At 36.2% G+C, this 26,848-nt stretch overlaps 1 protein-coding gene and 1 long non-coding RNA gene across 3 annotated transcripts in view; both read left to right on the forward strand.

The window, feature by feature from the left end:
- LOC141501446 (uncharacterized) overlaps positions 1 to 12,681 on the forward strand; it is a 45,379-nt gene extending 32,698 nt beyond the window's left edge. Inside the window, exon 3 of the long non-coding RNA XR_012472238.1 lies at positions 8,790 to 12,681. This is a non-coding gene — a long non-coding RNA (uncharacterized LOC141501446). The remainder of the gene's footprint in view (positions 1 to 8,789) is intronic.
- Positions 1 to 26,848, forward strand: part of AMMECR1 (AMMECR nuclear protein 1) — a 156,162-nt gene that overhangs the window by 33,579 nt on the left and 95,735 nt on the right. The gene's annotated exons all lie outside the window — the stretch shown is intronic.

Raw genomic sequence — 26,848 nt, forward strand, 5'->3', positions numbered from 1 at the left:
TCTCTTTACTGTCCCCCTTTTTAAGGAGGTATTGTTTTTAAATCATTTTATCTGAATCATAGAAAAGTCATGAGTGTCTATTACTTCTGGTCAAGTATATGCTCTCTGATAGAAGTATAATTATTGAGAATTATTAGAGTCTTCCTCCCAGGTAGGGATATAGCCAGTTTCATCTTATTGGATAGCAGTTTTATGAATAAGTCCTGAGTGTCGATCACTTCTAGCTAAATATATTCTCTCTAGTAGAGTTACAGTTCTCTAGAGTTATTAAAGTCTTTCTCCCAGGTAGAGATATAGCCAGTCATCTTATTGGATAGCAGTTTATTCTTTTTTTTTTACCCTCCTCCTCCCCTTTTTTTACCTCTTCATGTGTTTCTTGAGTCTCCTGTTTGAAGTCCAAATTTTCAATTAAACCTCTGATCTTTTCATCAGGAAAAGTTGGAAGTTTCCTATTTTATTTAATGTCCATCTTTTGCCCTGGAAGAGAAGGCTCAGTTTTTGCTGTGTCATGAATTCTTGGCTACATTCCAAGCTCCATTGTTTTCAGAGTATTGTATTCCAGGCCCTTTGATCTCTTAATGTTGCTACAGCTAGGTCCTGTATAATGCTTATTGTGGCACCTTGGTATCTAAATTATTTCTTTCTGGCTGCATGCAGGATTTTCTCTTTTATCTGATAGTTCTGAAATTTGACCACAGTATTCCTTGGTGTTTTCATTTTGGGTTACCTTTCCAAAGGGGATCGATGTATTTTTTTTAATAATTATTTTCCCCTCTAGTTACATGATATCAGGGCAATTTTTCCATCACTAAATCCTGTAATATTAAGTCCAGGCTTTATTGCTCTTCATTGTTTTCAGGAAGACCATAATTCTTAGTTTATTTCTCTTTGATCCATTCTCGAGGTCAGTGATTTTGCTGATAAGGTATTTTACATTTTCATCTATTTTTCTCAATTTTTTTTGGTTTTGTTTAACAGATTCATGTTGTCACATGAAGTCATTGGATTCCACAGACTCCATTCTTTTTCTTAAAGAAGAATTTTCTTCATTTACCTTTTGCAACTCCTTTTCCAATTGGTTAATTCTATTTTTGAGAGAGTTTTCCATTTGACCAATTGAGGTTTTGAGAGAATTATTTTCTTTTTGCATTTGTCCAATTGTATTTTCCAAGGGTTTGTTTCCTTGTTGCAAGGTTTTGATCTTCTCTTGAATTTCTTTTCCCGAATTTTCCAATTGATTTTTAAACTCCTTCCCGATTTCTTCAAGGAAGTCTTTCTTTGTTGGAGACCAGTTCATATTCTCCTCAGAGGTTGTTGGTCTCTCTGAGTTAGGCTCTTTTACTTCTAGGAATTTTTCTATGGACCCTCTTTTTCCCTGGCCTCTCTTCATTTTCCTATGATCTTGTGTTGGGGGAGGGGCTGGTTCACAGAGGTTTGATGTGGGATCCCTAGAGGCTTTTCTCACTGGGTTTAGCAACTCTAAGTGGGCTGGCCAGTAGGGGGTGATAGTGGCTGGAACTCATTCTCCAGCCCTGCTGGCAAGCCCCAGACTGTCACTCCCACAGCCTCTGCTCCCTAGTTGGTTTTCAGATGCCAGCTCCCACAGCCAACACCTCTGAGGCTCAGGTCAGCCCCACCCTTAGGCTCTTACCCCATCCTATCCTCCCAGCAGAGCCTCCACTTTCTGTGTCTGGCTCAGCCACGATCCCAGAAGACAAACCCCAAGGTAGATGTTCTCCTAGCTTCTCTTTCTGGGTTTTGTTGATTGGATTTCTGTTAAGAGGTTTATTTCATATTTTATATGAGGGAAGACCGGGAAAACTTAGTACAGTGACTGTCTTCTTTCTGCCATCTTGGTCGCTCTTATTTGTTTTTTTTAAATTCCTTTAAAATTTTTTTTATTTAAGGCAGTGCAGTTAAGCGACTTGCCCAAGGTCACACAGCCACGCAATTATTAAATGTCTCAAACAGGATTTAAGTCCTGACCCCAGGGCCAGTGCTCTATCCACTGTGACACCTAGCGGCCCCTTAAAATACTATCTTTTTTTTTTTTTTGAAGCAGAAAATTCCAATTTATTACTTATATTACAAGAGAGAGATTTCTAAAATTAAAAAAAAGATGTGCAAGATAGAGGATTGGTAAGTGAAATCAACTTAATATACTCTATGAATTTCAAATAATCTCTTGAGTGGTCAACTGTGGTATCCACTTGATGAGATGATTAATTCAGTACTAAAATATTTTGCATCAAGAACACAAAGACAGGATTTTTAAAGCAAAATATAAATAATTATAAACATAAAATATTGATGCCTTAATCTACCCCATGAAACTCTCATTATCTTTCCAATCTGAATGGGGATGGGAAACAGATAAAGAAACAAAGATGAGAGATTCACAATTCTACCGTGAAGGGACTTGCAACTTAGTAGAAATGTGTCACATTCCTTTAATTTTGGGGGCAAGAGTGATAGAATGAAAATAATGTTGAAAATAAAATAGACTTTATACAAGAATCCTGTTTTTCAAACCCCACTGCCCAAAATTGAATCAGAGAGTTTTATTGATCAGAGATTGTTCTTCGCGCGTGCACGCACTCTGTGTGTGTTTTGTGTGTGTGTGTGTGTGTGTGTGTGTGTGTGTGGTTTGATCAGAGCAAAGTACAGTAGGGTCTTAATCTCCTCATCCATCCTCTTCTTTTTTTAAGAAAGATTTTTATTTATTTTGAGTTTTACAATTTTCCCCCCATTCTTGCTTCCCTCCCCACCCCCTACCCCTTAAAATTATTTTTTAGTTTTTCAGTCCTGAGATCTATTCACACTTTTCTTTTAATTAAGTCTCATTTTTTATTTTAAAATTTCCCCTCAGCTACTTGCAAAAGCAAGTTTCAGTATTTGCTTTCAAAATCTTGAGTTCCAAATTTTCTCCTTTCCTCCTACCCCACTTCCCCCATTGAGAAAGCAAATTACTTGGTTTAAATTCAAAATTGCTACCATAGTCATGTTTACCCCCCACCCCCCTATATAGAAAGAGAAACCTCAAGAAAAATAAAGTGAGAAAAGGAAAAAAAAGCATGCTCCAGTATGTATTCAGACACCATCAGCTCTATCGTTGGGATGAATACCACTCCTTATCATAAGTTCATCAGAGAAATTGCTTCAATATTTTTCCCCACAGTTGCTATTGCTAGCTATATTTTCCTCCATCCTGTTTCCCCCAACTCATTTATTCTTTTCTCTCCTTTCAAAAGTGTGTTATATCTGACTACCCTCTCCCATGATCTTCCCTCTCTTCTATCACCTACACCTCCCTCCCCTTCCCCTTTTCTCTTTCTCCCATCCTTTTCTTCTCCCATTTTCCTCTAGGGTAAGGTAGATTTCTATATCCAGTTGAGTGTGTATATAATTGAGTGTGTATATAATTCCCTCTTTGAACCACTTCTGATGAGAATGAAACTCACTCACTCCCCTCACCTTTCCCCTCTTCCATATCTCTGCAAAAACTTTTTCTTGCCTCTTTTATGTTATTCATGTTTTTCTTTGAGGTTTTGCATGAAGCTACTTTGATTTCATTGTCTTCTGAGTTTGTGTTTTGAATTTCCCTCTCACCATAGTAACTTTCTATGATCAAGTCCTTTTTTCGTAGTTTCCTTATTTTTCTAGACAATTTCCCAGAGTAATGGACTCTACTTCTGTTGTCATGTTAAAATTAGGTTCTGCTTCTGTGGTGGAGGGGACACTGTTAGAAACCTTAGATCTTTAATGCTGATGCTCTCAGAACTAGTTCTGAGAGTATATGAGTTTTCAGTTCTTTCAAGATGGTATGACCTAAGGAGAGGTGTGGTCACTACTCTCCGTGGTCTGTGCTTTGGTCTGTTAATGGACACAAGTACTTTTTTTAATCTTGGATCTGTGATTAGGGTCTCTTTTCCTGCTAGTGCTCCTTTTTTCCCTGGAACTGTGACCTGGAACCCATGTATAATCAATGCAGCAGTATAGGCAATGCAATATATAGGCAATGCCCCCAGTATCAGCAAAGAGTTTCCTGTAATCTCCTTTGGACCAGTTGTCTGACCCCCTTAACTTCTGTGGGGTAAAGAGCTCTGGAAGCCACTACTGCTGCTACTTCCTTTGCTGCTAACTTTGAGGTGACCTGTGCTAGACTGCACTTCACTGTCAACCCAATGAGATAGACCTTTCCTATCAACCTTTTAAGTTTTCTTAGCATGGAAATTGTACACTCCAATCTTTTTGGTTTTGAAGCTCCAGAATTTGTTTTGAGGTATTATTTTAAAGCTGTTTGGAAGGGAAATTTGGGAGAGCTCAGGCATGTCACTCCCTTTTTACTCTACCATTTTCTATTTATCTTCTTGTTGCATACACAGAGGAAATAAATACTGCATGATTTTCTTAGACACAAATAGTTTTCTACAGTGATTACGACATCTGATGGAGTGTGTACAGACAAAGATGATCAGAATGGTGAGGGGAATAGACACTGTTCTGTAGGACAATCTGCTGAAAGAATTGTTGTCTAGCCTGAAGACTTGTCATGGAACATGATCACTTTCAGATATTTTGAAGAATGGTTATATAGAAGAGAGATTAGATTCCTCTTACCCTTGGAGAGTAGAACGAGAATTGTTCTTAGAAGTGACAAAGAGGCAAATCTGAACTCTAGAAAAACCATAATGATTGATTAGAATAGTTAGAAGGTGTAGATTCACATTTTATTTATGACATTTCTTTGCCCTGTATGGATGCAATCATAAATAAATCCCTTAGTTTCCCAGTCTTAGGTTTCTTACCTGTAAAATGAGGATCATAATCCATCTCAGGATAGGAGGGAAGGTTCTTTACAAGCCTGATGAACCTGTTATACAGATTTCAGTTGTCATTATTTTTAAATATCATAAATTAGAGTTCTCTAAAACTGTAATGAGATGCCTGGGGTAAGTGGTGAGTTATCTACCCTTTGTAGAGGTCCTCAAATTATATAAGGTCCTCATTGGATCATAGATTTAAGCTGAAATGTTTTTTTGTTCAACACCTTCATTTTACAGGTAAGTAAGACCTAGAAAGGTTGAGTAATTTGTAATATAACTGAGTTAGGATTTGAACTCAGGTCTTCCTGACTCTAGGTCCCATGTTCCATGTATACTATAACATGCTACATATACCTTAGTAAATGTGTTCTTCAGTTGCTATGACCAAATATTCTGTTAGCTAAACTTCTGATAATGACCAAATTTAAACATAGCTAAGATGATCCTCAGATTACAATTCATCACTATACATAGTACATATGTACTATAACATGTTACATGCATTCTTAAGGAAATTCATGCTTCAGCATTTGGATGGATTCCATAGGACCCTTTAAAATTTCCAGTGACTGGGATGTTAGAGGGAGTAACAAAGGTGGAATCTTTGCTGCTTTGGTTCATATTGGGCTCTGTGTGTGTGTGTGTGTGTGTGTGTGTGTGTGTATGTATGTTACTCAGTGGCATGATACATTCATTTAGCTGTATTTTCAAAGCTAGTATCTATTTTGAGCCAGTAAATGAGGAGGTGACTAAAACTGGACTGACTAAATAATTACCACTATAATAAGGTTGTCAAACTTTACTTCTGAACTTTCATTATTTATATCACATTATTAAACTTCTCAATTGCACCTCTCATTTCTACATAATTATGCCATTGTGAGCTGTGCTCTTAATACTACAATTTGTACCTCAGATTTAGAATTATTAAATTTTCCACATTTTTAAAGGCTTATTTTGCCTTTTTTGGTGTCATGCATTTGTATGTTTCTAAGTAGTGTAATTACCAGGGCTTTTTATATTTCAAAAATCCTCCCTCAAAAGTATCTTTTCCTTCCATGTGTTATAGTAGCACTTTTCATACTGTTTTGAATTAGATTGACAAACTAAGAGGTAAACAGCAAGAAAGGGACTGGACTGCCAAAAATGAACCTTAATGCATGAGCAGTATTTCCATATTAAATAATTAGTGTCAAAGGACTCTGGCAACTGAGCAAAGGCTGTGATTGTGAAGTCAGAGTACAGTCCCTCTATTACTAGCTTACCTTTGTATATCACAGGATTATGAAGCTCAAAAGTGACTCCTAGATTATAGTAATGAACCTAAAGGAAGAAATGACCAGAGTGTGGCTGAGTAGAACATCATTTTATCCAGCTAAATCAATTTTCTACCACTTTTAATGGATTACACTTTCAAACTAGCTCAGCCTTATGTTAAACTTGAACAAGTTTGAGTTGAAAATCTGTACTCTTATCAGAGGCCATCTATTTCAATTGATACCTCACCAAGAATCTTTTTCCAACATGTCCAATAAGTGATCATCCAGCCTCTTCCACCTTGGACAGTTCTGAATCTTCAGAAGTTTTCACTTTTATCAAACCATAGGTTGATAACTTCTGCCTACTGCTCCAAATTTAGCCTTTTTGATTATTTAGACAGAAGTCAAATATATTTTCCATATGACCCCCCTTCAGATACTTGAAGATAACCATTATCTACCCTTTAAGTTATCTCTCCTCCAGACTTTTGCATGCCCATTTCATTCCATTGATCTTCATATGGCATGGTCTCAAAGTCCTTCAAACCTTTTACTCTTTGGATGCTCTCCAGAGAATCCAATATCTATCATAGCATGGAGATGACACTCGGGATTCTTGAAAGCTCTGCCAAGTGGAATGCAAAATCTGATTGGTCCTCTCAGGCTTAAAACATTTTGAATATGGTGATGAATTGTAATCTGAGGACTATCCTAGCTAAGTTTAGATCTAATCATTACCAGAAGTTTGGCTAACAGAGGATATTTGACCATAGCAACTGAAGAACCCCTCTACTAAGGTATAGCAGAAGTTAAGATTAACCTTAATGAAGGAAGTAAATACACACACACACACACACACACACACACACACACACACACACGAGATGATAATGTTAGCAAGTATTTATATTATGATTTAAGGTTCACAAGTCATTTTACATTTGTTATTTGATCCTCACAATAACTCAAGTCATATCAACTTTCTTTGCCTCAGTTTTTTCAACTGTAAAATGCGGATTATGGGGATTCATCGTTCTGACCCTAGAACTCTATCCCTTGCACCACAATATATCCTATCCCCATCACACTTATACCCAACCATTTTCTCTTGGCCCTTTTTATCTTTTAGTTTGTCTCAAACTCTCCTCCTCATGGTTTGCCCTTCCATTGCCAGGGGCATTTTTCTTCCAACCCAGGTTGGGCAGTGTGGGATCCCAAAGGGGTCAGCCTTTCCAGTGTAAACTATATTGGGAGATAAATGACTCACTATAGTTACATGTTTTGCTGTGAAGGGAATGGCAAGTTGTATGCTTTGTCCCTGGGACACAATTATTGAGTGGTGATGAGGTGAAGAGAAGCTTTAAGTACTCTGCTATTCATAAAGCTGCACTAGCCAGAGATGTTTTGCTCTTCTAGTTGATGAAGCCTTCATTACTCTATAGTTAGAGTATTCTTTTTGTTTAGTTGTTAAGCTTTAATTGGTGTATTCTTGTTGGTGAAGTAGAGTTATACTGGAAACAAGTTTTTTTAAGGGTTTTGCAAGGCAAATGGAGTTAAGTGACTTGCCCAAGGCCACACAGCTAGGTAATTATTAAGTGTCTGAGGCCGGATTTGAACTCAGGTTCTCCTGACTCCAGGGCCAGCGCTCTATCGACTACGCCACCTAGCCTCCCCTGGAGACAAGTTATTCACAGGACTAAAGTCATGTAATACTATCTTGTAAGATTCTGCAAATGAACTAGTCATCAAGGCCTGTTTTGCCTTAGGCTTTTTCCTTGGCAAGTTAACTTGACTGAAGTCAAGTTTTGTTAAGGTGGATTTTGGTCTCATAGAAATGATAGTTTATATTTATTTTTCATATTGGTTAGATATCCATATGAAATTATTTAAAATCAGTGTTGACATTCTTTCCAACAGTACATTCCCTTTTTTATGTCCATAATGTTTTTCAGTAGGTCAGATGGACTGTTTTAATCTCATGCCATATCTGTTTTGAATTTTCCTTAATTTTGATCTTTTCTCTCTCTAGACCAGGGAGTCTAACTGTACAGATAACTGATTCAGAAATGCTTTCTACATCAGTAACAAACTATTCCCACCCATTAAAGTAAAATAGTTTCATTTTTTATGATGTTATTTGGTGTTTACTCTTTCCATCATCTTCTTCTTCTTTTCTTGAAGAAATATTCATCATATGTGGGTATGAAGCATCTTCAGTCCTACAAGTGTTTAGCCTGTTTCATTCCTTATTTCTGAACCATATTTGTCAACATATCTCACTATCTTCTATTAGCTCACCTTTGCATTCAAGCTATTGTGTATCAAAGTATATATTGATTTAATTGTGACAACTTTATTGAGTTCCTCAAAGAATTTCTTTTTTTCTTTTCCTCCTCTGTAACAGGTGTTAGTTTATTAATTGCAGTTATTTTCCTGGTAATATTTTTGCAAAAATGTATGAAAATGTTTATTTTTGCCAACTTCTTTGATTTATTTATTCAAGGATAATTTGGGAAGCATCCTTCCAATTACCTACAACGTGTGTGTGTGTGTGTGTGTGTGTGTGTGTGTGTGTGTGTTCTGGTTTTTGTATAGGAAAAATGTTAAAGTTATTATGATTCATTTCTTTTAGAAAGTGTGTCTACTTGTTTATCAGACAATAGTCTTATATTTAGATGACCAATAACTAAGTTATTGTTTATAGAAACTCCAAATACTGTATAATCATCGAACCTTCTGCCTCCTTCTCTTCTACTTGGCCACCATTACCACAAAAGCAAAAGGGAACCACAAAGGTTTGAGCAAGAACCATTTTCTAATTTTGTTTACTTCATGAACAAAGAATTTGTCACCAAGTTTTCAGTTTACTGTTGATGAGCTCCTTACATGGCTAGACCAGTCCTTGGAAAACTGCTGTAGTGCTTTGCCAGGACCCTATATGAAGCTTCTCTGGCATGGCATAAGCAGTCTGAACTGGAACTTTGTTAGAATTACCTTTAAGAATCCAAGGCCACCTCCATACCCTGAGGTGGGAGCCTGAGACTGTGTAGAGGAATTGTGTATATACTGTCTCCTTTGGCATGGATATTTGGTGTAGGTGTTCTGCCCACTCTACCACAGCTTGGCTCAATATTGCCTTTTCAGGAACTTTAAGTCTCTTATACTGTCAGTTCCCAGACATCTATGAATAATATAAAATACATATAATGAGAAACACAGCAGTAGAAATTGAAATTTCCTTTTGGCTTTGGGACAGACAGTCTATTGCATACATAGCTCAGATAATTACCACCTTGTCTACCCCATCATGGTCAGCCTCAGTGAGGAGAAGTAGAAGTAAGGTCTACAAAATGCAGAATCTACCCATAGATAATAGAGTTGCCTGAATTTGATCCATGGGTTTATTTATGAATATATGACTTATCTTCAAGTATTTGAGAAATGTCTTGTAGAACAGTAGTTGAACTTCTTCTCTTTAACTTTAGTGGACACAAAAAACGGAGGAAGTTAGAGACTTTAGCTCCATGTAAAAAAAAATTTTGTAATAAGTGGAATTGATGCCACTGGGAGGTAGTGGGTTCCTCCTTACTGGAGAGTTTCAAATAGAGGCTGCATGACTAGTTCTTAGTGGTAATTGTAGAAGGGATTCTTGTTTCAGATTTGGCCTAGATGACTTCTAAGATCCTAAGTTTGAGATTTGGAGATAAATATGACTGCAAATATATGCTAATTGTGGCTTACCTTCTAATATAACTAATAAGGATTTGGGATTGGATTTTAGAAGACCTAATTTTTCAGGGGTTTTGGGAATTCTTTAAAATATACACACACATATGTGGGTCATCTTAATGTGAGCAAATTTAGTAAAATTGCCTCAGTGGTATGGGATTCATCAGAGATGTCCAAAGTCAGATTTATTTATAGGTGAGACTAATTTCTGTTTTAAAAGCATTCTAGAATAGTCTGTTTCCCCAAATTCATTGAAATTTATAAATGAACTAGCTTAAAATCATTAGTATATCACAACTAGAACCCTTTTCAAATGATTATGACAAATAATATTCCAGATGGGAACTTGACCTAACATTACCAATTTCCCTATTAACAGACTTGTACTAATTATCTGATTTTGACAAAGCATATTTGACTTTCTGTCTTTACTAACAAGTTACTTTTGCTCCCTTGTTCCATCTTTATTAGAAAATTCTAATAAAGAATTAAGCTACTTTGCTAGATAAAAACTACTTCCAGTAAAAGTGGAAAGATCAGGGTGGCTAGGTGGTGCAGTGGATAAAGCACTGGCCCTGGAGTCAGGAGTACCTGGATTCAAATCCGGTCTCAGACACTTAATAATTACCTGGCTGTCTGGCCTTAGGCAAGCCACTTAACCCCATTTGCCTTGCAAAAACCTAAAAAAAAAGTGGAAAGATCAGAAGTTAAAGGAGAACATTTTGGATTTAGCAACTATTTGTGGATCTTGGGACAAATGTGTGTTTTCTAAAGATTTGGGAGATTGAAAAACAATCTTGTATAAAGTGGAGCCAGAATTCCATCTGTCTTTACTTGACTCAAGCACTTACTGAACTTGTCTTATGCTTAGGTTTATATTTTTAAAAGCATTAAATTTAGATCTGACATATGAAAGTGATATCAATTAAAAAACAGATCTGCCTAAGTCTGTACCTGAGATAGTTTCTTTGTTTCTAGTATCTACATAGCCAAGGTGATTTGTTTTTGTAAATTAGCAATGATACAGCAAATTCCTTGATATTTAATTGTATGATTTTGAATCTTGCAGAAGATTCCATTTAATTCTTGTGTGTTTTTTTTTTAAGTTTTTTGCAAGGCAAATGGGGTTAAGTGGCTTGCCCAGGGCCACACAGCCAGGTAATTATTAAGTGTCTGAGACCGGATTTGAACCCAGGTACTCCTGACTCCAAGGCCGATGCTTTATCCACTACACCACCTAGCTGCCCCCATTTAATTCTTTTTTGAAATGGCAAGGTAATTCTGAATAAGAAAAATTCTCAGTTTCCAATATTTTATCATGCTCGTTCATTAAATACATTTGTCCCTGTGCTATAATTAATTCATTTATATACTTAATTTACTGTTTGTACATTTGTCTGCATGTCTATTCCATCTTAAACTCTTGAATATGACTTATAAAACACCATATGCTCAATACTTTTAATTCTAATCAGTTAAATTTGAGAAATATTTAAACATTTTCTATATACCTAACAGTGCCTGGGACCCATGAAGCAAATCAACAAACTCTAATACTTGGTTTCTGTTCACAAGGCACTTCTGAGGTCATTGAGGCGATTCAAGATGCTAAGAGGAGGATTTGCAGTTGCTGGGATTGAGTTCTGGCTCTGCTGCTTACTCCCTTTGTAACCTTGGGCAAGTCACTTACCCTTGTAGTCTCACTTTACTTTGCTGCAGAATACTGAGTTCCCTCTTGAATTGCTTTTGGGTTTGTTTTGCTTCATGTTCTGCTGCTTAGCCTTTTCACTGTCTTTTATTTCTCATTGATTCAATTCAGATACTCTTTTTTTCCCACTGCTCTCTTTATGCTTTTTTTTTAAAAATCATTTTGTCTTGTTCCCTTTGTACTGATGAAAGGTATCCCTTTATAAACCCCCCAGATCTTCCTGTATCAACATTTCTTCATTGACACTAGATGTGTTCATTATCCAATTTGATGGATCTTTACCTTTGGTTGTTGGACTTTTCACATCCATTGGTTACCTTTGGATTTCTTTTGATCTGTTTAGGATTTTTAAATATTTATTTCTTGTCCCTTTTCCTTGTCTGGGAGATATTCTTTTTGAGGGCCTACAGTTGTGCTCCTTGCTTTTCCTCCTTTTTTTTTTACTTAATTGCATAGTGAATTATTCGAATTCTGTCTCTGAAATATACAAACTTTGTCACTATAGAAATGTTCCTCTCTAAGACTGCTTAGAGGTATCTGTATCAGTGGAGGGCATTTACATACTAAAAATGCCCTAAAGTGATGAAATTACACATTTGCACTCCCCTACCCATGCAAAGGTAGGTGTAGATAATGTGTTGGACTTTTTCATGACCTACTCTGCCATCTTTTCTTGTTGTTGCTGCTCTACTACTCTGCCATCTTAGAATTTTTAAAGACAGTTTTGTCTTGTGTATTCTATATCTGGTTTTCTTTTTAGCAAACCACTGAAAGTGTGTATTGTACTCCCTTGTCCCTACTCCTAGGGCAGGTGCTGTGCCCCCTTAAGGGATCCTTGATTGTTTATACACAAAAGTACATGGCAGAGATAGGTTGTTTGGGGGTAGTAGATGGAGAGCTAGCTTAGAAGTCAGGAAGATCTGTGTTCACAAGACCACCTCTGATATATATATCACCTGTGTATATCTATCTATATCAAATATATATATGTGTGTGTGTGTGTGTGTGTATAAATTTGTTTTTTTTAATTTTTGCAAGGCAATGGGGTTAAGTGGCTTGCCCAAGGCCACACAGCTAGGTAATTATTATGTGTCTGAGACCGGATTTGAACCCAGGTACTCCTGACTCCAGGGCCTGTGCTCTATCCACTGCGCCACCTAGCCGCCCTTATCTATATCATATATATATATATATATATATATATATATATATATATATATATATATATATATATATATATAAGCTACTAAACTTTCTCATACCCTAGGTATCTCTCTTGAACTATAAATTGCAGATTTGCATTAGTAGAGGGTATTTCCTCATTCACAAGTCTTGGCCATAATAGTATATTTCCTACTAACAAATGGATGATTAATTTAACCCATAGAAGAAAGAGACTGAGAGTGATCTTCACACATTCTCTATATGTCAGCCAAACCAGCCCACTTGCTTTTCTTCATACAAATAGATATTATATCTTTGCTTTCTGTGCTTTTGCAAAGACTTTCCTCCATGCTTGGAATACTGTTTCTCTTTACCTGTACCTCTCAGAGTTCTCTGCTCCCCTCCAGATTCAGCTCAAAGGCTACACCCTAAATAAGATCTTTTCTGAATTCCTGCCCCCCAACAGTGATGTTCTATTTAATTTTTATGTACTTAACTTTCTAAGTTTTCGTAGAACAGAACTTTGACTTTTTGATAATTGTTTTCCTTTTGTTTTTGTGGTCTCCCCAATACCTTAACACAGGGCCTGGCACAGAATAATTTTGAAATAAATGATTAGGGAATTGAATTTATTTGAGAGAGAGAAGTTCTTGAAGCCCTGAATTTCTAGTTTCCAGATCACTTTTTTTTTGATCATTGGGACATTTCAAACTTGACAGATTGACATGTGATGAATTGTAATCTTTGGTTGTGTAATTTTGTTTTGCACTTGCTGTATAATTTAGAAAGGTAGCATTTTTTTGTGATTGTAGCAAAGCATATACCTAAGGTAATTCCTTTTGCTGCCTCTCTGGACTTTAATATGTATACTCTCATAGTGAGAAAAGCTGCAGTATTAAGTTATTATTATTATTAAGTAGTGGCTACTCATAGTCCAAATTAAGTCTCACTTTACAAAGAAATGCCTTTAAATAGAAAATGTCCCTAGAGTATGTGAGATAAAGAGGAGCAGGTCAGTGTCAAAGAGGACCGAGCACTACCTGGGAGATCAGGGGGACCTGAGTTCAAATTTGGCCTCAGAGACTTGATCCTTACTAACTGTGTGATCCTAGGTGAGTCACTTAACCCCAATTGCCCTGCAAGTAAATGAAATTCATCATAAACATTTTTTTGCACATATTTTCCATTTTTCTTCTGTTTGTTTTGCTGTCATTTTATTATGTCTCTCAGTTTTATTCTGGGACCTCTTTTCATTTTGTGGCTTTCTTCTCTTCTCCTCTCCTTTCCTCCCTTCTCCTCCTCTCTCTTCTTCTCCTCTTTTCTTCCCTCTGCTCCCCTCCTCTCTTCTCACCTATTCCCATGGCTTCAATGAGCCTTTTTGTGTAGATGACACTGTTGTTTGTCCTTGGTTTTCTAAGAGGACCAGTGACTTGTCACTTGTCTTCTCATTTGTGAGAATTGGATTATAGTGAGGCAGAGTTGCACAAAGTTAGCAGCTTTACTCCTTGGGTCATTAAAGACCAATGGCAGGACAGAAGTCAAGATGTGTGATGACAATGTGGAGGGATTGTGGTGGCTGACCAAGCATTCCACAGTCCATGCTATCCCATCCTTTTAAGCACTGGGGATGCAAATAATCTCTGAAATGATCTATGTGCAAAGATTTCACATGCTTACTGGTAGACAGAAAAACTCAGAGGTCTTGATGACATAAATCAGATGGTAAAATGTAGTGTGTTTGCTATGTGCCAGACATTGGAGCCACTGTGCATTGTTTCTGATTTTTATCCATTTCTTCCATAAAGCTATGAGAAGGGGTCTAGCCATTATGTTGGAGATTTTCTATTCATTTTCATGTGTACCATTGATATCCATACATTGTCAGGAGATTGGGATTTGTGCTTCCTGGTGATTTTCATTTTTTTTCCACTATTTAGGTAAAGTCTTGGTGTGCTTATATAAAATTTACAGTAAGAGATTACTAGCATTCCCCAAGGATATGATTTCTCTTTCATCACATTCAACTTAGATCAATATATATCACGGAAACAATGTAAAGACTAACAGATTGTCTTCTATGGGGAGTGGGGGGGAGGGAAGCAAGATTAGGGGAAAAATTTTAAAGTTCAAAATAAATAAAATATTTCCTAAAAGAAAAGATTATTAGTATGCCAGATGACAGAATCAGGATTTCAGAAAAGTTCTTTACTTGATCAGATGATGACATAAATCATGATAATTATCTTCAAGTATTTCCAATGCTCCCTTGTGGAAGATAGAATATAAAGGGCAGTGAGTGCAACTGGCAAAGAGACAAACTTAGCTTTGCTATAAAGAAAAACTTAAAAATAGCTATCCCAAAGTGGAATGAGGTACCTACAATTACTGGATGTTTTGGGGTAAAAGCTGGATGTTCATATCTTTGTTGTGTTGTAGAATTATTTTATTTTATTACTGTATAGGTATTCTTTTCAAGTACATATGGAATTAGATGATCATTCAGGTCCTTCCAACTGTTACAGTTTTTGAAATTTCTTTTTTATATAGAAAAGATGGCCATTGCCAATCATCTACAGATAATAACTTTTGATTGAATACAATATAACAATCATACTGATATTGAAATCAAATAATTTGATTGGGAAATAACTCCAGCTAGTCTTCCATCATTACATACTGATTGATTATAATGTTCTTATACTATCAAATCTTTTAGCAACTTTTCCAAGTTCATCTTATAGCCAATTACTGTTTTTCTTTATAGTTCAGATTCTCAAATGTCTGACATTTTGGCCTGTACCTCCTCTTACTCATTATCTTATTCATGTATCATAGTTATCTATATACTTTTCTTCTTTGCACCCACCTCCACCTCTACCCTCCTAAATTTTTTATAAATTCTGAAATCAGGATACTATGTGCTGAGTGCCCTTACATATGTATTTATTTATCATTTTTAGTTTAGTTTTCTATGTTGCATTTAACTATGATATAACTGGGTTTTTTGCCTTTATTTGTTAACCACATTTATTTTTTACTGCCTTGTTTATTCCTACTTTTTTATTTATCTCAGGCATAATAAATTCTGCTTTATTTTAAGTGCTTTATTATCTGTTTTAATTGTGGATCTTATATACAACCAATTATTGTGTTGTTTTTTTATTCCATTCTACTACTCGATTTTTTTATTGGCAAATTCATCCCATTCACAAACACAGTTATAAAATATTTGTTTTTCCCTCTTAAGATCAGCCCAGATGACTAGGCCTTACTTTTTACTTGGTCATTAGTAATTGTTCTTTTCTTCTTGATGTGATTCCCTTCTGAATGCCAGAGTCCCCTTCTTCCTGCTTCAGGGGCTAGGCCTCTATTTATTTCACCACTCTCTTCTTCTCTCTGGGTTCTTCTCCCTTCTTTTCTCCTTCCCAGGCTTAGATAAGGATAAAATTCATGAAATTCCCTTCCTACTTATATTTCAAAGATTCACCCCAATTATAAGAAATAGCAAATTTGTCTCTTATCTCTACCTTCCTTAAGATGTTTCTTTGTGGGATCAACTAGGTAGTGGAAGTGGATAGAGCATCAGTCCTGGAGTCAGGTGGACCTGAGTTCAAATCCAAACCCAAATACTTGAACACTGTGTGAACGTGGGCCAGTCACTTAATTCTAGTTGCCTTGCCAAAGAAAGAAGAAAGAAAAGAAAAACAAAGGATGGTTTCTTGTGTTTGTTTTTTTGAGTACCCCAATTCCAGAGCTTGCTCTCTTCCATCATTAATCTTTATATTCAGTTGTCTGACTCTTTGTGACTCCATTTAAGTCTTTATTGGCAAAGATACTGAAGTGGGTTGCCATTTCCTTTTCCAGCTCATTTTTTTCAGATAAAGGAACAGGCAAACAGTGACTTACCCAGGGTCACACAGCTAGAAAGTGTCTTGAAAACTAGATTTGAACTTGGGACTTCACAACTCTAAGCCTGGCACTAATTGTTAGGTAGAAATTTGAAAGGACTTTCTCTTTTTTTCATGATGTAAACATTTGATCATTACTTAGTCCTTTCAAACTGTACCTATGTGTATTCCTTTAAAAAATTTTATTTGGCTACTGTATTTTCATTCTAAAGACTGTAGCTCTATTTTACTAAATAGAAATGTTTGAAATTTATCAATTATGTTAAAAGTCCATTTTTCACCCTATAGAATTTATTCAACTTTTCCTTTACATGTTAGTGAATAATTCCAGTCTTTGCTTTCTTGGTATATAGACTGACTGTAGTTCTCTGGTATAATATCTGTTCTTCCTATCTGTTTGCCACATTTTGTCTTTGACCTGGGAGCTCTGGAACTTCACAATCACTGTTTCTGTTTGCCTCTTCTGTAATGTCCTATGAATCTATGAATCTGTACTCTGCCTTCTGGATCTAATACATAGACACTTGGTTTCTTGAAGTGTGGTATTATTATTTTTTTATTTCATCATATTTGTCTGTGATTCTAGATTATTTCCTCTGAGCTCTATTTTTCTGGTCAATTTTTTAAATTGCTGATATCTAGAGACCCCTTTTAGCTCTAAGTCTGTAATACTATGATTTCATAAGTTTTTGCATTTTCACTTTCTTTTGATTTTGCTCTATTTCTTTATTGCTGTATTGTGAAATTTTGTTTCCTCTATTTTCAGTCTACTGTAAGGTTTTCTAGTTTCTTCTTATAAAGGCATCTGCATTTGAGTTTTTGGTTAAGAGAAACATTACTATTCCTTATCTTATCTTTGCATTTTTTATTAGGCATTTTGATCAGTTTTGGAGTAATTTTATTATTTTTTGAGGTTCTATTTATACTTATTGCTGATTTATTGAGTTTTTCCATCTTTGCATTCTCTTACCCCATATTATTTCTTAATTTTATGAATATATTTGCTTCCTGATTTCTTCAGTCTCACTGATAATGTTTTCTCTTACAAGGCCTCCCTTTCCTTCTTTTAGTTGTTTTTAGTTTATTGTGTGCATTTCTAGTTCTCTTTAGTTCCCAAGGGGGAACTTGGCTTATTCCCAATCTCTGAATGAGCTTTCTTGTCAAAAGCCCCTTCTTCTCCATTCCTTTCAGAGCTTTTCTTTCCTTCAAGGCTGGCTATTCTCTCTTGTCCATGTCACCAGGACTGTGTGAATTTACTAATTCAGCTTAGTCCAGGTGCATCACTGCTTAGGGGAGTCTCTGAGATGCAGTGACTGGCACCAGAGTGGTTGATGATGGCCCTTGGCAGGGACCCCTATAATTTAGGATAGTCTCAGAAGCTTCTTGCCTCAGACACCTCACTTGCTACTATGTAGAGCCCCAAGAGGGGAGTGAGAGATCAGGATGCAACCAACTCTAGAGAACTAAGAATGATTTTGGAAGCCAACAAGTGTGTCTTTCCCTCTTTGTTCTGGGATGCCCACTTTAGGGAAATTTTATTTTTTCATCTTCTTTATTGTTTGACATAGTGTGGGGGGAGTTGATCTTAGATACTATCTCTCACTTGGAAGCCTTGCCAGAAGCTATTGGCAATAGTCTTAAATAAAACACTTAGAATATTTTTTAATTGAAATTTTATTTTATTTTTCCAATTATATGCAATAGTAGCTTTTCAGCATTCACCCATTTGCAAATTTATGACTTCCACATTTTTCACCACCTTCCTTTCCCTTCCCCCCTCCCCATGATGGCAGTCTGGTAAATAACATATTTACATGTTTATCTTTTACATATATATTAATCATATTGTGAAAGAGGAATTAGAACTTAGAGGAAAGAAAAACCACAAGAAAGGAAGGGAAAACAAAAGAATGAACATAGTATATTTTCAGATTGTGTTTTTCCCCCCCTCTATATATGGATGGTATTGTCCACAGCAGATCTCTCAGGGTTGTTCTTGATCTCTGAACTGCTGAAAGGAGCTGCATCCATCATAGTTGATCATCTCACCATGTTGCTGTTAATAAAACATTTAGCATTTAAGAAAGTTGAAACAAATGAATTAGCAAGCAATAAATAATCAAAATGCTTTTTGTTCCTGTGTTGCCTTCCAGTTCTGTCTCAAGTTCCATTAGTTTTGACTTTGTCTTTATTTTGAAAAATTCAGATCTGAAATAACACATGATTAGATTATAAAGCACTGGTAGGGAAGTTTGTGGCAACAGAAGAGTATTCTAGTCCCACTACATTCTGCAATGAATGCAAATAACCACCGAAAGGGCTATTTTTTAGCTCAGAGGAAGATCAAAGAAGCATCTTAGGTAGAGTTAGTGAGCCTAAGTTAATCATTTCTTATTTTGATTTTCCTATCTTTTGAGGAGAATTATCTTTACATTTGGGGTAATAGAACAAAAGGGCTTAGGAAGAAACTCAAAATAAAATGGGAGATTTCAGATTCTGGGTATTTGCCCTCTGCATAGTCAGGTCACCAGACCTTAGTGGACTAAATTCCAGATTACTGAAAGAGCTAATTGATGTGATTGCTGATTCAGTCAGTAATCTCCCAAGGATAGCAGAGAAGATGGAGAAATAGAAAGGTACTGTAGGCCCAGAGAAGGGCAGATATCTGAATTTTCAAAAAAAAATGTAGCGATTGAAGCCTTAGAATTATGAATTAGTGAATTTGACTTTGACTTACTGATTTTGATTTATAAAAAAAGATGGTTAGTGAAATTCCTAAGAAAGTGGTGATTACAGCAGACTCACACGACTTTATCAAGAGCAAGTCATTCAACCCCTTTTACTTTTTTGACCAACTAGGGTGTAGTTTTGCCAAAGTCTCATGTCTTTTTTATGGGAAAGGTGGAGAGATATATAATAGAACTGCTCCACCCAAAGTGTAATCATTAATGGGTTAGTATCTTTTGGGAATAATGTGTCTAGTAGAATGTCCAAGGGATCTATTGGACTGTATGTACTTAATCATTTTTTGAATCAATGAATTGGATAAAAGACATTAAATCTTTGTCAAAGATAAGAAACTTGGTGATGTGGCCATCTTAGTACATTACAGTCAAGATCCAAAAATATCTTGACAATTAAGTTTGAAAGAATCTAATAAGACCCAATACAATAAAGATACATGTAAATTTTAAAAATTAAATTGAAAAAATCAACATCCTGTTTGGGGTCTTGTACGAAGCATAGGGTCTTGCAGCATGAAGTGGGCAGAACCAGGAGAATGGTATATGGAATTACTACAATAATATGAATGAAAATACTGAAAGATAGCTGTGCTCAAGAGGGACTATGTGGGAAGAATGTTCATCTCCTCTCAGGTATGGTGACCCTTTGATCAGTTGGTTTTGGTTAGATGTTTTTCTCTGTTACAAGGGAGGGTTCATCTGTGTGTTACTGTTAGGAAATGACAAATATAAAAGGAAATAATTTAAAAAAAAATAATCTCTCCAACATAGAAGCATGAGTAGGCAATAATTCAGCTGAATCAGATCTGGGGGTTTTAATGGACTGCAAACTCAACCTTGGGGTAGATGCCATGACTCAAGGTGAAAACACCTAGAAGGAATAGATTTGTTCTCTTTGGTCCCAGAGGAGAAAACTAGGAGCAGTAAGTGAAGATTTCCCAGAAGAAAAGTTTCAGCTTGAAACAGTAAAGCTTTCCTAGCAATGAGCCAGCCCTATCCAAAAGTGGAATGGGCTGCCTTGGGGGGGGGGGGGGGGGGGGGAGGAGAGGAGGGAAGAGCAAAGAGCGAGGCTTCTAGTTCTACTTGTACAGATTTACCTATAATTTTGAAGGAAAACACATCCTTTGAGTTTTAGTATAGCTACTTACCTCTATCAATGTGTTTGTGCTTTCTTTGCCTCTTGATTATAAATTATTCAAGAACAATTACTTTGATATTTCTATTGTACCTCCTCACAGTTCCTGGTTCCCAATAACCATAGAACTCCCACTTAAAACACAGCAACTTCACCTGGTTTCACCCTCAAAATTCTAAAGATAGAGTTCCATAAATTCCTAAGCTTGCAGAGGAAGGGCATTCTTTTCCCATCATGGCATTCAGCTGAGTTAAAAAAGATTGTGTATCTGCTGGGCATTGTGAAAGATGTCCTTTTATATTTTAATGAGAAGAATAAAATTCATTCAGATAAATATAAAGGAAATATAAGGTGTGGTGAATCACTGACAACTGGGGAAAATTATTTGGAAATCAAAGGAAAAATAAACTCTTGTGCATATCTTCCACTCCCAATTGCCCCCTCCAAAAAAAAATTTGTCCACAAATTTATTTCATCAATACTTAGTGATAGAACAACTCCTATATGTATAAAATATTCACAGAAGCTCAGCTTATATATGATCCCAATAAAGAAACAAGAAATAGAAAGAAAATTTATTTTAATATTGGTACAAAATTATTAAATGAAAAATTTTAAGGTTGGATTTGTACTAGGAATACAGTTGTTGCAAAAAATAATTAAGACTCACTATGGCTTGAGAATACTTAACAAAATGCCACACCTCTCTCATGGTAGGAAGAGGGGGCAGAGAAATCCCAAAATACAAGCTCTTTTATGCACTTTAAAAGTTCCTGCCCTTATAGGCTAGGGTTACAACTTATCTGGTGGTTAAATCCAGTTTACCTAAAACTTTTTTTCTGGTTTGTTTAGTAGCTGTAAAGATCCAGGCCATTAAAGGAAAATTCCTTTATTTTCTGTGTCCAGGCAGAGCTCATGTAGGTAGTCAAATGTCTTAGGCCAGATTTAGTCTTCCAGGTGAGGCATTATTCAAATGTCATTTTGGGGAAATCAAGTCAAAAGGGTCCAACCTCAGCTGTACTGAGAAGCCACACTTTTTGGCTGCCTATCTGTCACCCGACATCTTTAGCTCATTGGCTTCCTTGGCTTCAAGAACACAACATTGGCCCAGTAGCATTTCCTTTAGATGACCATCCTGGTAGCTGACATAAAAATAGAAAATTGATTAAAAGTCTTATGATCTAAAATGGTTGTTTTACCTAATTAGAGCTTCTAATGAGTCCTACAGGCCTTATCTCCTACTTCTTACTAGAGACATTCCTTTGTTTAAAATCTATCTACTAAATCTACTACTATCTACTCTATCTCTAAATAAAGATGGTGTATCAGATTACCCTTAGCTAGAGAATACTCCTTCTAGCCTGTTGTATTTTACAACAAATAAATACCTCCTTTGACCAGGAGATTGCCTAAGCTAAATATTGACACAAAAATCTCAAATTATCTTTCTTGTGTTTATTATTTTCATATTACATAGGTGCTTTTACTTCAAAGCAAACAACCAATAATTTTGGAATGAATATACATATATATATATATATATATATTCAAAATATTCCCAGTTCACACATATGTTATATAAACTTGTTTAGCTACTAGCTATCCTTAACATATGAATTATTATTTTTGTTTTGGCAAGGCAATTGGGGTTAAGTGACTTGCCCAAGGCAATCATTAAGTGTCTCATTTGAACTCAGGTCCTCCTGTCTCCAGGAACAGTGCTTTATCTACTACACTACCCATCTGCCCCTTCTAACATACAAATTACCTTTCAGACTGCCTTAAAACCATTTAGAACATCTTAGGTGACTTTAAATTGCCAACATGTGTTATTAATTTCAATATAACAGAACAGCAATAAGAATGACACAAATTACTAGATTATACAAAGCAATCCTTCCATTATTACATTATGAACCCACAGATCTATCCCAGAAGGGGTCATACTTTTTGATATTTCCCTTATTGCCCTTCAGAGCAATCACATGTTAATCCCAGGCTTTAACAATACATTATTTAAATAGCATATTCACAGGGGATATCCAAATAGAATCTCTTTGCATATACAAAAGAATATCACATAACTGATAAATACATCTTACTCATCAATAAGTTACCTTACAGTGGAACCACACAATTGCTATTTGTTCGGAGCACCCCCCCCCCCCACATCAGCTGTCTGCAGTTACCAAGAGAGAAGTCTACATTTTTTACTCCTTTAAAATTGAACATACATTGTTAATAAACATTAAACATAAGATTCTTATTTAAACATCTCATTTCCCTTAGAACAAGAGAAAAATGAATATACCATTATCTTTACCCTTTTGCCTTCCAGACCTCTTTGCCCAGATTCTCAGAATCCAGTCTTATGCAAAGGATACATTTAAAACCCCAGTGCAATTACAACTAAACTTCTCAACTGTTTAGTTTGATAAAAGCTTTAGAGTACCTTACACAGAGAATCCAGTACTCACATTCCAAAAGCTACATCCAAAATAAAACTACAATTGTTAGTATTAGGCTTAACATTAAAATGAATTAGAGCTTTTTCCCCAAAATAAATCAGTAAATATCCCTGACAACATAGGTATTTTTTTTTAGGTTTTTGCAAAGCAAATGGGGTTAAGTGGCTTACCCAAGGCCACACAGCTAGGTAATTATTAAGTGTCTGAGACCGGATTTGAACCCAGGTTCTCCTGACTCCAGGGTTGGTGCTTTATCCACTGCACCACCTAGCTGCCCCGGTATTTCTCTTCTTAGTAACACAATACCACTTTTCTTTAACCTAAAGGTGTTAAGATAAAGTTTAAAATCCCAAACCACTTAATTCCTTGCAATAGTTACCATAGTGTTAAAATAGTTTATAATTCCAAACTAATTTGACAATCTAGGTTATTTAATTCCTCCCATTCTGTTCAAATTTTATCAGAATGTAACAACACTAATATTCCCCCTTAGATTGGGGACGGCTAGGTGGCACAGTGGATAGAGCACAGGACCTGGAGTCAGGAGTACTTGAGTTCAAATCCAGCCTCAGACACTTAATTATTACCTAGCTGTGTGGCCTTGGGCAAGCCACTAACTCCACTGCTTGCAAAAGCTTTAAAAAAAAAAACCTTAGAGTGATTCCCAAACCTTTGGAAACCTTAAAACAGTGAGAGAGAGTCATTACTCTTAGGCCACAGGGCCAGAGCAGGGATAGTCATTCAACATGATTTCCTTTCATTAAATATGACTCCTAACCCCTGGATTTTATATTTTCTTCCTTTCCCAATCCCATATCCCACCCTGTGGAGGAGTCTCTTTACCATTAAGGCTTAAGCACTTTTAACTCTCCTGTCCTCTTCCCACCTTCGTGGGTCAGTGGGGCTCTCAGGTGAACTCAGTTTAGAGTTCAAGTCTTAACAAGATGGTAGATGGGACCAAGATTGCCACTTGTCTAAGACTACCACCTGTGCAACCTATCATCCCCTTCCCCCAACCCAGGGAGAAAACATGGGATCTTTCTGAGTCATAATAAGAAATCTTCCCTCTTATACTTTCTCACTCTTTCCCTTAAAAGTTCTCTTTTCTAAACTCTCCCCCGCAAAACAGCTTTTTCTCTTTAAGAATCCTGCTCCCCTTTTCTCTTTAACTCTACTCACCAGCAGTTACCACCGGCTCAGTGAGGAAGCCACTGCACACCTACTTCCTTCTCCCTATTCTGAAACTCCTTAGCCCAACTCCCAGCTCCCCCACAGTTTAAAACTCAAGCTGAGTCCCCAGACCCAGAAATAACTAACACAGAGCACTTATACAAGACAGGACATAGAATAAACATACACACGCCCACGGGAACATTCAAACTCACTCACACAGCACTGGATCCAATCAGCTTCCTTCCAGGTTCCAGCTACTGTCTACGTGGAAATTCCTGGAGGAGGGGGAACCCAAATCCCCCTACTTCAGGTCACCACATTATGCTCTGGCATCTCGGTTGGGACAGATCTCCCACATGGAGGGCTTCTCAGCCAGTCCAGGGTGGTTCTGGCCATCAATGCCAACCTGGAAATCGCCCCTTTCCCGCCTTTACTACTCCCAGACATCTTAATCACTCTTGGCTCCAAACCTGGGCCAATCTTCCCAGGAATCTCTGAGATATTTCCCCAGCAAAGAACACCAAGAAAATGGGCTTGAAATCAAGCAGTTGCATGCATTATTTTCTTGTGTTCTTCCTGGAAAATACCAGATTTACATTACTATCCTGCATGAGTCTCCAAATTGTTATAAATGGCTCAAGAATACTTAGTCCACAGTGAGTAAAATGGTTTTTATTAAGATATTTTAACAAAATAGCACACCTCTCTCATGGTGGGAGAGGGGCAGGGAAATCCCAACATACAAGCTCTTTTATGCACTTTGAAAGACTTTGTTCCTGCCCCCTCATGCCAATCATAGACTGTGGTTACAAATGTAATTGATACATTGGTTCCTATACATTTCCCCCACCCTGCTCAGTATACTAATAAGCAAGAACAGATCCATCTCTTTGAGCATGGGTAAAGGAGGTCAAGACTCTAGGTTAAATTAAAAACAGGTGGGAGAATCTCAACAGTTTTTGATCAAATTGAGGTCACCTGCCCATAAGGCAACAATATAGAGTCCAGTGTTTGTAATGTAAATTTACAATTCTCCTTTCACATTCTTGAGGAACCCAAACACCTACATTTTCCTCACACATTATATCAACAGATTCTAGGAAGAGCCTTCAAGAAAATACTATTTGTTTTAATAATACCAAAGAGCAGGAGATGGGACCTTTTTCTAATAATCATCAAAAGTAGATATTTGAAACTGTTACTTGTAATGATGAAACAAGTATTGGTAAAGCAAGATGCCCATTGTCTACACCGTTGTTTGATCTCATTCTAAATATAGCCATAGCTATCAGAAAAAAATTAAGCAAATATATATGTGCATATATATATATATATATGTGTATATTTGGGGAAGACTGATTTATGTATGTCATGGAACACTATTGTTCTATTAGAAACCAGGAGGGATGGGAATTCAGGGAGGCCTGGAGGGATTTGCATGAACTGATGCTGAGTGAGATGAGCAGAACCAGAAACACACTGTATACCCTAACAGCAACATGGGGGGTGATGATCAACCTTGATGGACTTGCTCATTCCATCAGTGCAACAATCAGGGACAATTTTGGGGCTGTCTGCAATGGAGAATACCATCTGTATCCAGAGAAAGAATAGTGGAGTTTGAACAAAGACCAAGGACTATTACCTTTAATTTAGAAAAAAAGCCTGATATCTTATTGTCTTATTTTGCTCTTTTATTTTATCCTTAGGGATATGATTTCTCTCTCATTACATTCAATTTGGATCAATGTATACCATGGAAACAATGTAAAGACTGGCAAATTGCCTTCTGTGGGGGGTGGGGGAGGTAAGATTAGGGGAAAATTGTAAAACTCAAAATAAATAAAATCTTTAAAATGAAAAAAGGAGACATGATCTCTTTACTGATGATAATGATAGTTTACTTAGAATTTTAGAAAATGAAAAAAAATAATTTTTATCTTCAGTAAAAGTATAGTATATAAAAGATAGCCACAGAAATAATTAGAATATTTGCATATTTTTTGCTTTGCCCTTTCCTTTTCTTTCTAATGAAATTTTTTTTCATTTATGAAAATTCTACTTTTTCTCCCATTGAGAAAGAAAGAAAAACAAAATGCCCGTTTCAAATATGTAATGGTCAAGCAAAACAAATTCCCATTTTGACCATGTCCAAAAGAAATATCTTTTAGTTTATACTCTGAATTCATCATCAGACCTCTGGAATTGTGCATTAATGTATTTATTTTCTCACAGTCCTTTTTTTGTGTCAATTTTGCCAGTTTGAATGGGTATGAGGCGGAACCTCAGAGTTGTTTTAATTTGTGTTTCTCTAATTGTTAGTGCTTTTGAGTATTTTTTCATATGATTGTTGATAATGAATTTCTTCCTCTAATTGTTCATATCATTTTAGTATTTATCAATTAGGAAATGGCTCTCATTCTTATAAATTTGACTTAGTTCCCTATATATAGAATGAGACTTATCAAAAAACTTGTTGCAAAGAATTTTTTTCTGCTTATCTACTTCTCTTTTAATTCTTTGTACAAAACTCTTTACTATTATGCATTCAAAGTTGCCATTTTTACCTTCTGTTATCCACACTATCCCTTGTTTGGTCAGAAACTTTCCCTGTCCATAAATCTGACAGGTAATTTCTTATTTGCTCCTCTAATTTGTTTATTATGCCATCCTTTGTCTCTGAATTCAGTATCTGGAGCTTATCTTGATATGTGATGTGAGAACTTGGTATAGA

The sequence above is a fragment of the Macrotis lagotis genome, chromosome X (genome assembly GCF_037893015.1).
Source record: "Macrotis lagotis isolate mMagLag1 chromosome X, bilby.v1.9.chrom.fasta, whole genome shotgun sequence".
Classification (NCBI taxonomy): Eukaryota; Metazoa; Chordata; class Mammalia; order Peramelemorphia; family Peramelidae; genus Macrotis; species Macrotis lagotis.